The sequence below is a fragment of the Vulpes vulpes genome, chromosome X, assembly GCF_048418805.1.
Source record: "Vulpes vulpes isolate BD-2025 chromosome X, VulVul3, whole genome shotgun sequence".
NCBI lineage: Eukaryota > Metazoa > Chordata > Mammalia > Carnivora > Canidae > Vulpes > Vulpes vulpes.
In genome coordinates, this window is record NC_132796.1 from 67,451,390 (window position 1) to 67,466,283 (window position 14,894).

Genomic DNA, 14,894 nt, shown 5'->3' on the forward strand with positions numbered 1-14,894 from the left:
AACTGGAATATAATGGAATACAAATATGAAAGAATATAACACATCTTAAACCATTAGTCAAATGAAACACATGGTAATAGTTGCATAGCATAGCAAAGCTTGGTAGCTTATAATCATACACAGAAAAATCTGCACACACATGGGTGTGGGGGTGTAGTTTGGTTATATTGCAATGCATGAAGAAAAAAACAATAAAAAGGGGATTTTCAGCATTGTATTTTATCTTATTTCATTCAGTTCTATGTTACTGCCTTCTTATCTGTTTCAAAGCTAAGCAGGATATAACAGAAGATTGTGACGTTAGGATATCATCAGATACTAACAAATTTGTTGAAAGAAAATATGATTCTAGTGGTGTGAAATTCACAAGACTAACAACAAGAGATTTGTCATCAAATGTTAATAAAGAAGTAGTAGAGATACCAAGAAAGAAATAACTTGAAATACTTCAATTTGAGCTGATACTGAAAGTTTGTTACAGTAAGAGGAAAAATATTCACTATTCCTTTACCAACAACTTTCAAGATTAAAACACAGAAAATGGGTTGTATAATTATTTAAAGGAGATTTATATGTTGAGAATATGTTTTAAAATCTGATGTACATGTGATTTCATTCAGAAAACGCAAATGAAAAATATTTTTAATAAAATACTTAACTCATTCCATTGATTATAATGAATAACTCCATTATTTTCATTATTTAATTATGAAGTAGATTGATGGATTATATCAGTATTAGAGAAATTTGGGGGATATTCATTGCAGATGATGGCTATAAAGTATACTCTAATTTATGTTAATGTCTATATGTGTATAAACATGTAACTCAGAACACATTGCATGAGGAATATAATTTGTTCTCACTACACACTTATGAATTAGGTAGCAAGCATTTTTCTTCTGGCATGTGAGAAGGCATACAGGGAGAATGTGGGCATGGTTAATAAAACAGGCAGCAACAACAAAAGAAATAACGTGTTTACCTTCCATTTAATTTTCCTTCTCCAATTACACATTATTTTATCTTTATGTATTTTTCTCAAACTTCCTAATACCCACCTAATGTACAGGCTTCAATTTGTATATATTCTTCATTTTAAGACTACGCTTAATTAGAGTAATCTAGGTACATAAAAAGGAGAAACATTTGGGGTTTTTTTAAGGCTTTTTAAAAAGATTTTATTTATTTATTCATGAGAATACACAGAGAGGAGAGAGAGAGAGAGAGGCAGAGACACAGGCAGAGGGAGAAGCAGGCTCCATGCAGGGAGCCTGACATGGGACTCGATCCTGGGTCTCCAGGATCACACCCTGGGCTGAAGGCAGTGCTAAACCACTGAGCCACCTAGGCTGCCCAAAAAGGAGAAACATTTGGATGGTTATTCATGTGGTATAAGGTTATAGCATAATTTATTCTTATAAACTTTTTATGAGTATCTAATAATTGATTCAATATATAAAAAATAGCCTTTTTAAAAAAAAAAATCCTGTAGTAGAAAATGAGCTATATCTATATTTAAAAGGTATTTAAGGTCCTTCACTTATTTTTTTTGGCAGGTGAAACAATTTTATTTCACAGTTGTCTTTAAAACCACAAAGACACTATGTTCTTCATATAAAAACATCAGTACAGATAACTATACTTTCTAGAAAATTATTATATAGACCCTCTCAAAGAAAAATGCACACCATTATATGGTTCAGACAAGTTACTTGGGAAAAACACATCTGGACTGATTCCTAAAACATACCATAAGACCACTCTGTGTCTTTTGGTTCAAAGTATGGATTATTGTCATCACTAAGGTCTCCCTGCATTCTTACATATTTGATAATACACATATAGACTGGTTTGTGACTTAATGCTCCATTAATTCATCAGCATTTTCTGCAGGTTCATCAGCAGGTTGAGCAGGCTGTGCCTTTCTCTGTGGTCTTTCTTCAAGACCTTTCAGGAATGGAGATATATCATCATCATCATAAATCATAAACTCCAAGTCTTTACCAACAATTCCAATGGAAATATTTTTTTGTAAGTAGGTCCTGTTCTGCAGCAAGTGTCTCTCGTAAGGCACGCAGACCATGTTTAACCAGTTCATTCAAATTGCACTCCATAAACTTAGACATATGTCTCTCCATGTATGTACGAGCTGATGGAGAACGGGCTCCAATGGACATGGCTCTACAGTCAAAATAGTTGACAGATGGACAGGTTTGGAAAACGTGAGGGCCCATGTCATCATAACCAGCAATAAGCAATCCAACACCATATGGTCTCCAGCCATATTGTTGTGTTGGTATCTGGGTCTTGCTTCCAATTAAAGATACAAGATGAGACACAGGAAGAGGTTTGTCAAATATAAATCTGGAATCCAAACACTCCTGGCACATAAAATTACATAACAGTCTAGCATCAGCAGTAAGTCCCGCAATTGAGATATCAATATGGTTATCGACATGGAGAATTTTCTTCTGATGAGCTGCAAGCTCTGACTGTGCTCTCTTCAATGCAACCAACACTGCATGGTTTTTTATTTCAGACCAACTGTGGCTGAACCTTGTTTGACAGCTTCCATTGCATATTCAATTTGATGAATCCTGCCCTGAGGGCTCCAAACAGTGACATCATTGTCATACTGTTTGGGAAGGTTCCAGCAGGATTCTGGCTACAGCCTCCTGCAGAGGTGTGGATTCAAGAGCTAGGGTGCTTCACTTATTATTATGACATTTGTTTCCATTCTTTTGTTTACCAGGGGCAGGGGAGGGTGATGTTTATATACACAGATTACAGAATTATTACCTTCCAGTGAATGGTCAGTAGTCTTCACCTTTTCTCTAGGCTAAGTTTGAAGCATTTAGATCATTTTTTTTTTATCTTGACCACAACCAAATTGGCTGTCAAGAACTAAGATATTTGCTAGTGCTATTTGACTAGGTTGTTCTTTCAAAACCATTTATTTTAATTATTATTTTGTTTGTGTGTGTTGCCTAAGCCTTGTGTATTTCTAATTGCATAAAAATAAATAGGAAACAAATGACTGTTCAGTATTCTGAAGCAAGCCAGATATGTTTGCATCATTTACAGAGCTTTATAGGACTCAGGCAGAGACTGTCAGATTCATGGTAATCAGCTGAATATCATTTGTTTCTCTCAAAAGACAATGAGAATAAAAGACGCATATGTCATGAATGTGGAGAAGGTCATCTCATGTTTAATGAAAAATCTCACTGGATGACGCTAGAGAGATGTATAAGAAACCTAAGAATACCATGTTTTATCTTAAACATGCTGGTCAAATCAGTGGGGGAGGGGAGAAAAGAAAAAGTATATATACATGTATATTATGTATATATATAAGGAATATAATATTATAATATCTCTTTTAAGCTAGAAATGTCCAGTATTGTAATTGGTTGCAGCAGTCTTTCCTATAAAAAAGTTACAGAGGTTATGAAACTAGAATTTATTTAATTTGAATATGTATATCCATATATATATAAGCATAAATGCATTTGAATTTGTATTTAAGGTACATACATTTATAATCAATAAATGTTTATCTTTATATAAAATGTCATTTACAAGTTTATAGAATCATCAACAATGTCCTAAGTATATTGTTTCTTCCCTATTTTTATTTCATGAAAATTAAGTGCTTCAAGCAGTCTGTACCAGATACCACATTTTTATCTATTAGTGCAGTGATAAGTATAGACAAATAAGCACTTGATGGGTTTAAACAAATATATTGAACTTTACCTATATAGTTTAAGCAATGTTGCTCTCCTTTATCATAAAGATAGTGATTTCCCAGCACATTCACTTGATATCTCCATTCCTGACAGCTCTCAAATCCCCCTCACACTTTGACAACATTGTACTCTGCTAAGAAAGGAATATGGGAGATATACTTTATATTTCAAATATATTAGGTTGACATGTGAGCTGTGGTCATTTTTATTAAAAGTGAAGGGAAATACATGTAGAAAGGAGAATTAAGAAACAGAAAATAAGATGTCTTAGGAAGGTGGAGGCAGGGTGGTTAACAGGTGGGAAGAAAAGGCTAGCCATCAGCATGTTTTATTTAGCAGGAAGACAGTGCTCACTGAATTTTTCCCTTTTCCTATTTTTGCATTCTCCTCTTACAATATCAACCACCCATCATCTAAACAATCACCCAAACAGAGTTGTTGTCTGTGTGTGTGTGTGTGTGTGTGTGTGTGTGTATATATTTACATATTTATGCCTAACACATATAAAATCACTTCGTATAAAAACTGATAATTAGGGCTGGTAAAAATAACTTGCCTTATCATGATATATAATTAAAATTGCTTTTATTCCATATATACATAGAATATATGTATATATACATACACATACGTGTCTATATATAAAGATGTGTATTTATAATGTATACTAATATTTGCCAGTGACAGTGTAATTCTGCATTCCAGTCGGGCAAGCAAACATTTATGGAAAGCTTGCTCTAGGGACACTTATTCTTTCACATCATGCTCCTTGTCCCTTTATTGAGGCAATCTCTGTTTTTTTTGTTTTGTTTTGTTTTTTGTTTTTCCTTTTCATTTTCTCTCCCAGAATGTTCTAGTTCTTGGGAAATATTAGTCTTCTCAGGACTGAAGCTGGTGCTTTTGCATACCAACTGCTGTTGTTTTAAGGCCTAATTTGAACCAAATATGAGTGGAAGTTGAGAAAAGACTTCCTTAAACCATGGTGATATTAGTAGCAACTTAATGCTTTGAATTTTAGTTTGATTTCTATGGAACTGAATTATTTGAAACTTTCTTTAGCCATGAAGAAATCTGAATATATGGTATCTTATACTTCCTTTCATGACTTAAGTACTTTTTAAAGGTTACCTAACTTTAAAAGAGCTGAATCAGGATAATATAAGTTATGCCTTTTTTATCGGCACTCTTCAACTCTTCCTCTTTTGGACTACTTCTGGAAATGACACATTTTAAAAAGACCAACTATTTAAATATTGGAATGATTGTGAATTTATTTGTCATAGAGTCCTAAAACACTGTTTCATACTCATTGTGGAGTTTAATAAGGAAATTGAATACTATGTCATAAAATCTTTTTCAACTGGGCATGTTAAAAAACTTGGAACATGCATAAAAATGTATAGAGACATGTATAATGCACATATTCAAATGGTCAATTTATAGTATCTATATGCCTTAGTCATATCTCATGTGATGCAGAGCAATAAACATTAATTTTTTTGTTTGACCTATTTTAAACTCTTCTGAGATTATGCTAAAACATTTTTTTAAAAAAATTAGTGACTTTAAAGTAGCATGTTTGACAAAAAAAATCAAGATAGTCATACTTATCAAGGGTCAGGGGCTGCTTTCAAGATGCTGTTGGGGTCAGGCACACACATTAAAAGCATCCTTAGCCAGACTATCACTTGGCAGAGTTATTTTTATGGGCTTTGACTTTGTTTCTATGTCTCAGGAATTACCTTGACTGTGTTTTCTAAACATGCTCTGGATTTTGGCATCTCCCTCATTCAGGTCTCAGTATCTCATAGTGACATCCAGTTATCTCCTCATTTCCTCTTGGTATTTGCTGCTGCCAATAGCTTGGGCAATAAATCAAACTTAATGTCAATTTATTGAATTTTGGCACCGCTCCTCGCCAATCATCCTGCCAGCAGATGTTTTATTGGTGTTTCTGACCAAAATAATAGCTGAACTGGATATCTGCATATAGCACTTATAAAAAAATCAATATAGTAAAAAATGTTATCAATCATATAGTATAGATACCATATAACCATCTACAGAGATCAGTTGAAATATTTTAACAGGGATCCCTGGGTGGCTCAGTGGTTTAGCGCCTGCCTTCAGCCCAGGGCGTGATCCTGGAGACCTGGGATTGAGTCCCACGTCAGGCTCCCTGCATGGAGCCTGCTTCTCCCTCTGCCTGTGTCTCTGCCTCTGTGTGTGTGTGTATGTGTGTGTGTGTGTGTGTGTGTGTGTGTGTGTGTCTCATGAATAAATAAATAAAATCTTTTAAAAAAGAAATACTTTTTCACTCAGCATAATACCCTCCAGTTCCATCCACGTTGAAGCAAATGGTGGGTATTTGTCGTTTCTAATCGCTGAGTAATATTCCATTGTATACATAAACCACATCTTCTTTATCCATTCATCTTTCGATGGACACCGAGGCTCCTTCCACAGTTTGGCTATTGTGGCCATTGCTGATAGAAATAAGTCAATCGGAGAAGGACAAGCAGTGTATGTTCTCATTCATTTGGGGAATATAAATAATAGTGAAAGGGAATATAAAGGAAGGGAGAAGAAATGTTGGGAAATATCAGGAAGGGAGACAGAACATAAAGACTCCTAACTCGGGGAAACGAACTAGGGGTGGTGGAAGGGGGGAGGAGGGCGGGTGTTGGAGGGGAATGGGTGACGGGCACTGAGGTGGACACTTGACGGGATGAGCACTGGGTGTTTTTCTGTATGTTGGTAAATTGAACACCAATAAAAATTAATTAAAAAAAAAAAAAAAGAAATACTTTAACATTATAAACATAAAACCAAGTTAGGTTGAAAGCTGCTCTTACAGCAGGCACAGATGGGCATCTTTTAGGATTGTCTATGGGAAGTTTGTGACAACAATAATAATAACAAGAGTGGCAACAGTGATAATGGTTTTATCTCACATTTATATGTTCTAAGTATTTTACATGAATTTATTTAATCCTTACAACAACCTCGTGACAGTAAGAATCATTATCATTCCATTATATAGGTGATAAAACTGAGAGGTTAACATGCTCAAAGTTAGAAAGCTTGGAAGCAGAAGAACCAGAATTTGACCCCTATTGTTTTTTTTTCATGCATCAAACTAAAATAGTAAGATTTGTCTTACCTTCTGCCTTGTACTTGATTAATTAAACTTCAAGGTGCTACACAAAGATAATATTTTCAGTAAGTTGTGCTTATTATCCATTACCCATATATTTAGTAGACAAAACTATATGCACTGGTGATTTTCCTACTGAAATTATTTTTTTAATTTGTAAAAGGAAGAACTTTGCCACCAGGGTTAATCATCATAGAAATGAAAAATTTCTGATGTCTTTCTCTAGAAATATTCTTTATATCCCTCTGTCCATCCATTCAGAACTTACTTTGTGGCCAACACTATAATAGGTGATAAGAATATGATAGTAAATAAGATATGGTCCCTGTTTAAAAAAAAAAAACTTACTTGAACTCAAGAAGAGAATAGAAACCCATTTATCTTTGTTGATTATATATTCACTTTCTTGAAGGCAGATTAACTCTCAAGGACTCAACCAGTTCTGTGATTTAGGTTGTAAGAATAAATTTCACTTCAAAATAGAATTTAATTTGCCTTAATTGGTGTCAGTGTGTTTTCATACTAGTTTGAATTAGCTACTATTTTAGTAGCTAATTAATGCATTAGCTACTATTAGATAACGTTCGCCTTATCTGTTAACTACTTTTGCCAAAAAGGGATCTTTTACACAATTTTATATAAATGTAATGTGAAACATAGCCTGCTCAGTGGTTTAGGGCCTGCCTTCAGCTCAGGGCGTGATCCTGGAGTCCCGGGATCCCTGGAGTCCCGGGATCACACATCAGGCTTCCTGCATGGAGCCTGCTTCTCCCTCTGCCTGTCTCTGCCTCTCTCTCTCTCTCTGTGTCGCTCATGAATAAACAGATAAAATCTTTAAAAAAAAAAATAAAAGGTTGTTTTTCATTATCTCTTCTATCAAGAATCTAAGACTTGATCAGTACTTTTTTGTCTGTTTTTGAGGGTTTTTTTTTTTTTTGGCATCACTCTGTCTATGCGGAATGTTTATAGAATCATATATTCTTTATGTGAGTTTATGACACTTGGTATTTTTAAAGCATGATATTCTTCCAGTGTTGCTACATTTTCTTCATAATTATTTTTATTTAATGTGTAATCTTGACTCCAATTGATGTGCCAAACTTTATCAATTCTGTATTGTACTATAGGACATAAAGACCTCTAATCTTTCCCTATTTAAAATAATTTTTTAAACATTTATTTATTTATTTATGATAGACATAGACAGAGAGAGAGAGAGAGAGAGAGAGGCAGAGACACAGGAGGAGGGAGAAGCAGGCTCCATGCCAGGAGCCCGACGTGGGACTCAATCCTGGGACTCCAGGATGGCGCCCCGGGCCAAAGGCAGGCGCCAAACCACTGAGCCACCCAGGGATCCCCACTATTTAAAATAATTTTATAATTTCTCTCTTTAACTATATATATGTTTCCTTGATTTATTTCTGTGAGATGTTCCAAGACTTGAAAACATTTTTCTACTCTTGAATTTTTTAGAAAAGTATCTACCAGGAGGATTGTATAAATGTACACAATTATATATCAGTTTCACCATGACCTCAAAACAGTAGTTTTTATCTACTTGTTTATGTTACTTCTACTTCCAAAGAGGGATTGAGACAGCTGGTAATGAAAAGAAATGAGCACCCAAATTCAACAAAATGTAAAAATAAAAATGAGACTTTAAAAAAAATTGTACCAGGGATCCCTGGGTGGCGCAGCGGTTTAGCACCTGCCTTTGGCCCAGGGCGCGATCCTGGAGACCTGGAATCGAATCCCACGTCGGGATCCTGGTGCATGGAGCCTGCTTCTCCCTCTACCCATGTCTCTGCCTCTCTCTCTCTGTGTGTGTGACTATCATAAAAAAAATTAAAAAAAATTGTGCCAATAATTATACAGTGGTAACCTCTTTTCAAATAAATACCTAAGACAATGAATGAAAGATAATATTTTCCCATGTTTTAAATTAATTTTACCATTTCCTTTTTGCTTTTTCCATTTACTGATTTAGGTCAAGTGTTTTGCTCTTTAATATGAATTATTTATATAACATGTATTCAATGTAAATGTTGCACTATTTTCTGTTTTTTTTTAATTTTTTTAATAATAAATTTATTTTTTATTGGTGTTCAATTTACCAACATACAGAATAACACCCAGTGCTCATCCCGTCAAGTGCCCCCCTCAGTACCCTTCACCCATTCACCCCTACACCCCGCCCTCCTCCCCTTCCACCACCCCCAGTTCGTTTTCCAGAGTTAGGAGTCTTTATGTTTTGTCTCCCGTTCTGATATTTCCCACACATTTCTTCTCCCTTCCCTTCTATTCCCTTTCACTATTATTTATATTCCCCAAATGAATGAGAACATATAATGTTTGTCCTTCTCCAGTTGACTTACTTCACTCAGCATAATACCCTCCAGTTCCATCCACATTCAAGCAAATGGTGGGTATTTGTCGTTTCTAATGGCTGAGTAATATTCCATTGTATACGTAAACCACATCTTCTTTATCCATTTATCTTTCGATGGACACCGAGGCTCCTTCCACAGTTTGGCTATTGTGGACATTGCTGCTAGAAACATCGGGGTGCAGGTGTTCAGCGTTTCATTGCATCTGAATCTTTGGGGTAAATCCCCAACATTGGAATTGCTGGGTTGTAGGGTAGGTCTATTTTTAACTCTTTGAGGAACCACCAAACAGTTTTCAAGAGTGGCTGTCCCAGTCCACATTCCCACCAACAGTGCAAGAGGGTTCCCCTTTCTCTACATCTTCTCCAACATTTGTGGTTCCCTGCCTTGCTAATTTTCCCCATTCTCACTGGTGTGAGGGGGTATCTCATGGTGGTTTTGATTTGAATTTCCCTGATGGCAAGTGATGCAGAGCATTTTCTCATGTGCGTGTTGGCCATGTCTATGTCTTCCTCTGTGAGATTTCTCTTCATGTCTTTTGCCCATTTCATGATTGGATTGTTTGTTTCTTTGGTGTTGAGTTTAATAAGTTCTTTATAGATCTTGGAAACTAGCCCTTTATCTGATACGTCATTTGCAAATATCTTCTCCCATTCTGTAGGTTGTCTTTTAGTTTTGTTGACTGTATCCTTTGCTGTGCAAAAGCTTCTTATCTTGATGAAGTCCCAATAGTTCATTTTTGCTTTTGTTTCTTTTGCCTTCTTGGATGTATCTTGCAAGAAGTTACTGTGGCCGAGTTCCAAAAGGGTGTTGCCTGTGTTCTCCTAGGATTTTGATGGAATCTTGTCTCACATTTAGATCTTTCATCCATTTTGAGTTTATCTTTCGGTATGGTGCAAGGGAGTGGTCTAGTTTCATTCTTCTGCATGTGGATGTCCAATTTTCCCAGCACCATTTATTGAAGAGACTGTCTTTCTTCCAATGGATAGTCTTTCCTCCTTTATCGAATATTAGTTGACCATAAAGTTCAGGGTCTACTTCTGGGTTCTCTATTCTGTTCCATTGATCTATGGGTCTGTTTTTGTGCCAGTACCACACTGTCTTGAAGACCACAGCTTTGTAGTACAACCTGAAATCTGGCATAGTGATGCCCCCTGCTATGGTTTTCTTTTTTAAAATTCCCCTGGCTATTCGGGGTCTTTTCTGATTCCACACAAATCTTAAAATAATTTGTTCTAACTCTCTGAAGAAAGTCCATGGTATTTTGATTGGGATTGCATTAAACGTGTAAATTGCCCTGGGTAACATTGACATTTGCACAATATTAATTCTGCCAATCCATGAGCATGGAATACTTTTCCATATCTTTGTGTCTTCCTCAGTTTCTTTCAGAAGTGTTCTATAGTTTTTAGGGTATAGATCTTTTACCTCTTTGGTTAGGTTTATTCCTAGGTATCTTATGCTTTTGGGTGCAATTGTAAATGGGATTGACTCCTTAAGTCCTCTTTCTTCAGTGTCATTGTTACTGTGTAGAAATGCCATTGGAAAAAAAAAAAGAAAAAAAAAAAAGAAATGCCATTGATTTCTCGGCATTGATTTTGTATCCTGCCACGCTGCCAAATTGCTGTATGAGTTCTAGCAATCTTGGGGTGGAGGCTTTTGGGTTTTCTATGTAGAGTATCATGTCATCAGCAAAGAGGGAGAGTTTTATGAGTGTTGAACCAGCCTTGTGTCCCGGGGATAAAACCTACTTAGTCATGGTGAATAATTTTCTTAAGGTACTGTTGGATCCTATTGGCTAGTATCCTGTTGAGAATTTTTGCATCCATGTTCATCAGGGATATTGGTCTGTAATTCTCCTTTTTGGTGGGGTCTTTGTCTGGTTTTGGAATTAAGGTGATGCTGGCCTCAGGTGATGCTGGCCTCAGGTGATGCTGGCGTCATAGAACGAATTTGGAAGTCCTCCATCTCTTGCTATCTTTCCAAACAGCTTTAGTAGAATAAGTATGGTTTCTTCTTTAAACGTTTGATAGAATTCCCCTGGGAAGCCATCTGGCCCTGGACTTTTGTGTCTTGGGAGGTTTTTGATGACTGCTTCAATTTCCTCCCTGGTTATTGGCCTGTTCAGGTTGTCTGTTTCTTCCTGTTCCAGTTTTGGTAGTTTGTGGCTTTCCAGGAATGCATCCATTTCTTCTAGATTGCCTAATTTATTGGCGTTTAGCTGTTCATAATATGTTTTTACAATCATTTGTATTTCCTTGGTGTTGGTAGTGATCTCTCCTTTCTAATTCATAATTTTAATAATTTGAGTCTTCTCTCTCTTCTTTTTAATAAGGCTGGCTAATGTTTTATGTATCTTCTTAACTCTTTGAAAGAGCCAACTCCTGGTTTTGTTGATCTGTTCCACAGTTCTTCTGGTCTCAATTTCGTTGAGTCCTCTCGAATCTTAATTAACTCTCTTCTTCTGCTGGGTGTAGGATCTATCTGCTGTTTTTTCTCTAGCTCCTTTATGTGTAAGGTTAGCTTTTGTCTTTGAGTTCTTTCCCGTCTTTGAATGGATGCATGTATTGCAAAGTATTTCCCCCTCAGGACTGCTTTTGCTGCATCCCAAAGATTTTGAATGGCTGTATCTTCATTCTCATTAGCCTCCATGAATCTTTTTAATTCTTCCGTAATTTCCTGGTTGATCCTTTCATTTTTTAGCAGGATGGTCCTTAACCTTCACGTGTTTGAGGTCCTTCCAAACTTCTTGTTGTGATTTAGTTCTAATTTCAAGGCATTATGGTCTGAGAATATGCAGGGGACGATCCCAGTCTTTTGGTATCAGTTCAGACCCAATTTGTGACCCAGTATGTGGTCTATTCTGGAGAAAGTTCCTTGTGCACTTGAGAAGAATGTGTATTCAGTTGAGTTTGGATGTAAAGTTCTGTAGATATCTGTGAAATCCATCTGGTCCAGTGTATCATTTAAAGCTCTTGTATCTTTGGAGATGCTGTGCTTAGAAGACCTATCTAGTATAGAAAGAGCTAGATTGATGTCACCAAGTATAAGTGTATTATTATCTAAGTATTTCTTCACTTTGGTTATTAATTGGTTTAAATATTTGGGAGCTCCCACATTCGGGGCATATATATTGAGGATTGTAATGTCCTCTTGTTGGAGAGATCCTTTAAGTCTGATATAGTGTCCCTCTTCATTTCTCACTACAGTCTTCGGGATAAATTTCAGTTTATCTGGTATGGGGATGGCTACCCCTGCTCTCTTTTGAGGACCACTAGAATGGTAAATGGTTCTCCAACCTTTTATTTTCAGGTTGGAGGTGTCCTTCTGTCTAAAATGAGTCTCTTGTAGACAGCAAATAGATGGGTCCTGCTTTTTTATGCAGTCTGAAATCCTGCACGTTTTGATGGGGTCATTAAGCCCGTTCACGTTCTGAGTTACTATTGAAAGATATGAGTTTAGTGTCATCATGATATCTATTCAGTCCTTGTTTTTGTGGATCGTTCCACTGAACTTCTTCTTAAAGGGGAATTTTAAGAGTCCCCCTTAACATTTCTTGCAGAGCTGGTTTGGAGGTCACATATTCTTTCAGTTCCTGCCTGTCTTGGAAGCTCTTTATCTCTCCTTCCATTTTGAATGAGAGCCTTGCTGGATAAAGTATTCTTGGTTGCATGTTCTTCTCATTTAGGACCCTGAATATATCCTGCCAGCCCTTTCTGCTTGCCATGTCTCTGTGGAGAGGTCTGCTGTTACCCTAATACTCCTCCCCATAAAATCAGGGATTTCTTGTCTCTTGCTGCTTTAAGGATCTTCTCATCTTTGGAATTTGCAAGCTTCACTATTAAATGTCGAGGTGTTGAACGGTTTTTATTGATTTTAGGGGGGGATCTCTCTGTTTCCTGTGTCTGAATGCCTGTTTCCCTTCCCAGATTAGGAAAGTTTTCAGGTAGGATTTGTTCAAATACATATTTTGGCCCTCTGTCCCATTCAGCGCCCTCGGGAACCCCAATTAAACGTAGGTTTTTCTTCCTTAGGCTGTCGTTTATTTTCCTTAATCTATCCTCATGGTCTTTTAATTGTTTGTCTCTTTTTTCCTCAGTTTTCCTCTTTTCCATCAACTTGTCTTCTACGTGACTCCCTCGTTCTTCCACCTCGTTAACCCTCATTGTTAGGACTTCTAGTTTGGATTGCATCTCATTCAATTGATTTTTAATTTCTGCCTGATTGGATCTAAATTCTGCAGTCATGAAGTCTCTTGAGTCCTTTATGCTTTTTTCTAGAGCCACCAGTAGCTGTATGGTAGTGGTTCTGAATTGGCTTTCTGACATTGAATTGTAATCCAGATATTGTAACTCTGTGGGAAAGAGGACTGTTTCTGATTCTTTCTTTTGAGGTGAAGTTTTCCTTCTAGTCATTTTGCTCAGTGCAGAGTGGCCAAAAACAAGTTGTATTGGGAAAAGGAGAAAAAGAGGTGAGAAAGAAGGAAAGAAAAGAGAAAAAGAAAAAAGAAAATGGAAGAAAAAAAAACAAAAAGAGAAGAAAAAGAGAAAGAAAAAGAAGGAAAGAAAAAAAACGGTCAGGGAAGCAAACAGAATTCAAAACGAAAAAAAAATAAAACCACGGGGGAGTATCTTCTGTTTCTGTATACTTTACGTCCCTTGACTTCCCCTGGAACTTGTCAGTCTAGCTGGTCTTCTGGGGGAGGGGCCTGTTGTGCTGATTTTCAGGTGTTAGCTCTTGGGGGAGCTGCTCTGCCCCCTACCTGGTGCAGGGCTCAGTGGGGGTTGTTTACCCCGTCAGGCCCCAGGAGGAACCACCACAGTGGCGTCGGCCAGCTCTGGAGCCCTGGGTTCAGCTCCCGCAGTAACTCCGGGTCTCTCCGTCTGCAGGGCCTGGAGTCTCTGGGGGCGGGGCCGCTGATCTGCTCAGCTCAGGGCAGGAGCGTCCTTGCTGTCCTGGGCCCTCCCGGCCTCTGCCTGTCCCTGGGGGAGGCCGGATCCTGGGCTGTTTCCCTGCGCCCTGTGCTCTGGGGCCTGCGCTCTTGGATTCATGCTCCCGCCCTGCAGCCCCCTCCGCAGAGCCGCCGCCTGAGCCCCTCCGAGCTGATCCGGGTCCAGCTGTGGGTGCTGCAATCTTTTAGGGAGCACCGCCGTGGCGTACTCTTCCTGGGGTGCAGGCGTCTGTTAGTGTCCAGGGAGCCTGAGGGCATCCCCGCCCTCCTGGGGTCCTGCTCTAACTCCCTGCCAGCCCCTTTCCGCCCGGGAAGGTTGGTGCAGCTCCTGCTCCTCCGGGATGGGGCTCTCCTGTCCTGGGGACACTCGCCCTGGCCTTATCCCGGCTCCTCGCGGGGCCCCTCCCCCTTGGAGGCCTTTTGTGTCTTTATTTCTTTTTTCCCGTCTTCCTACCTTGATAGAAGCGTGAACTCTTCTCACTGTAGCATTCCAGCTGTTCTCTGTTTAAATCTCAGGCCGAATTCGTAGATTTTCAGGATGATTTGAAGGTTATCTAGGTCATTTGGTGGGGACAGGTGATTTGGGGACCCTACTCTTCCGCCATCTTGCCCCTCCTCCATTTTCTGTTTAATTCTTGATGTAT

At 38.0% G+C, this 14,894-nt stretch overlaps 1 protein-coding gene and 1 pseudogene across 6 annotated transcripts in view; one reads left to right on the forward strand and one right to left on the reverse strand.

Annotated features, from left to right (window-relative positions):
- The window catches only part of DIAPH2 (diaphanous related formin 2), a 1,085,411-nt gene that overhangs the window by 656,744 nt on the left and 413,773 nt on the right, over positions 1 to 14,894 (forward strand). The window lies entirely within an intron of this gene.
- On the reverse strand, positions 1,820 to 5,536 carry LOC112910231 (proteasome subunit alpha type-1 pseudogene; annotated as a pseudogene).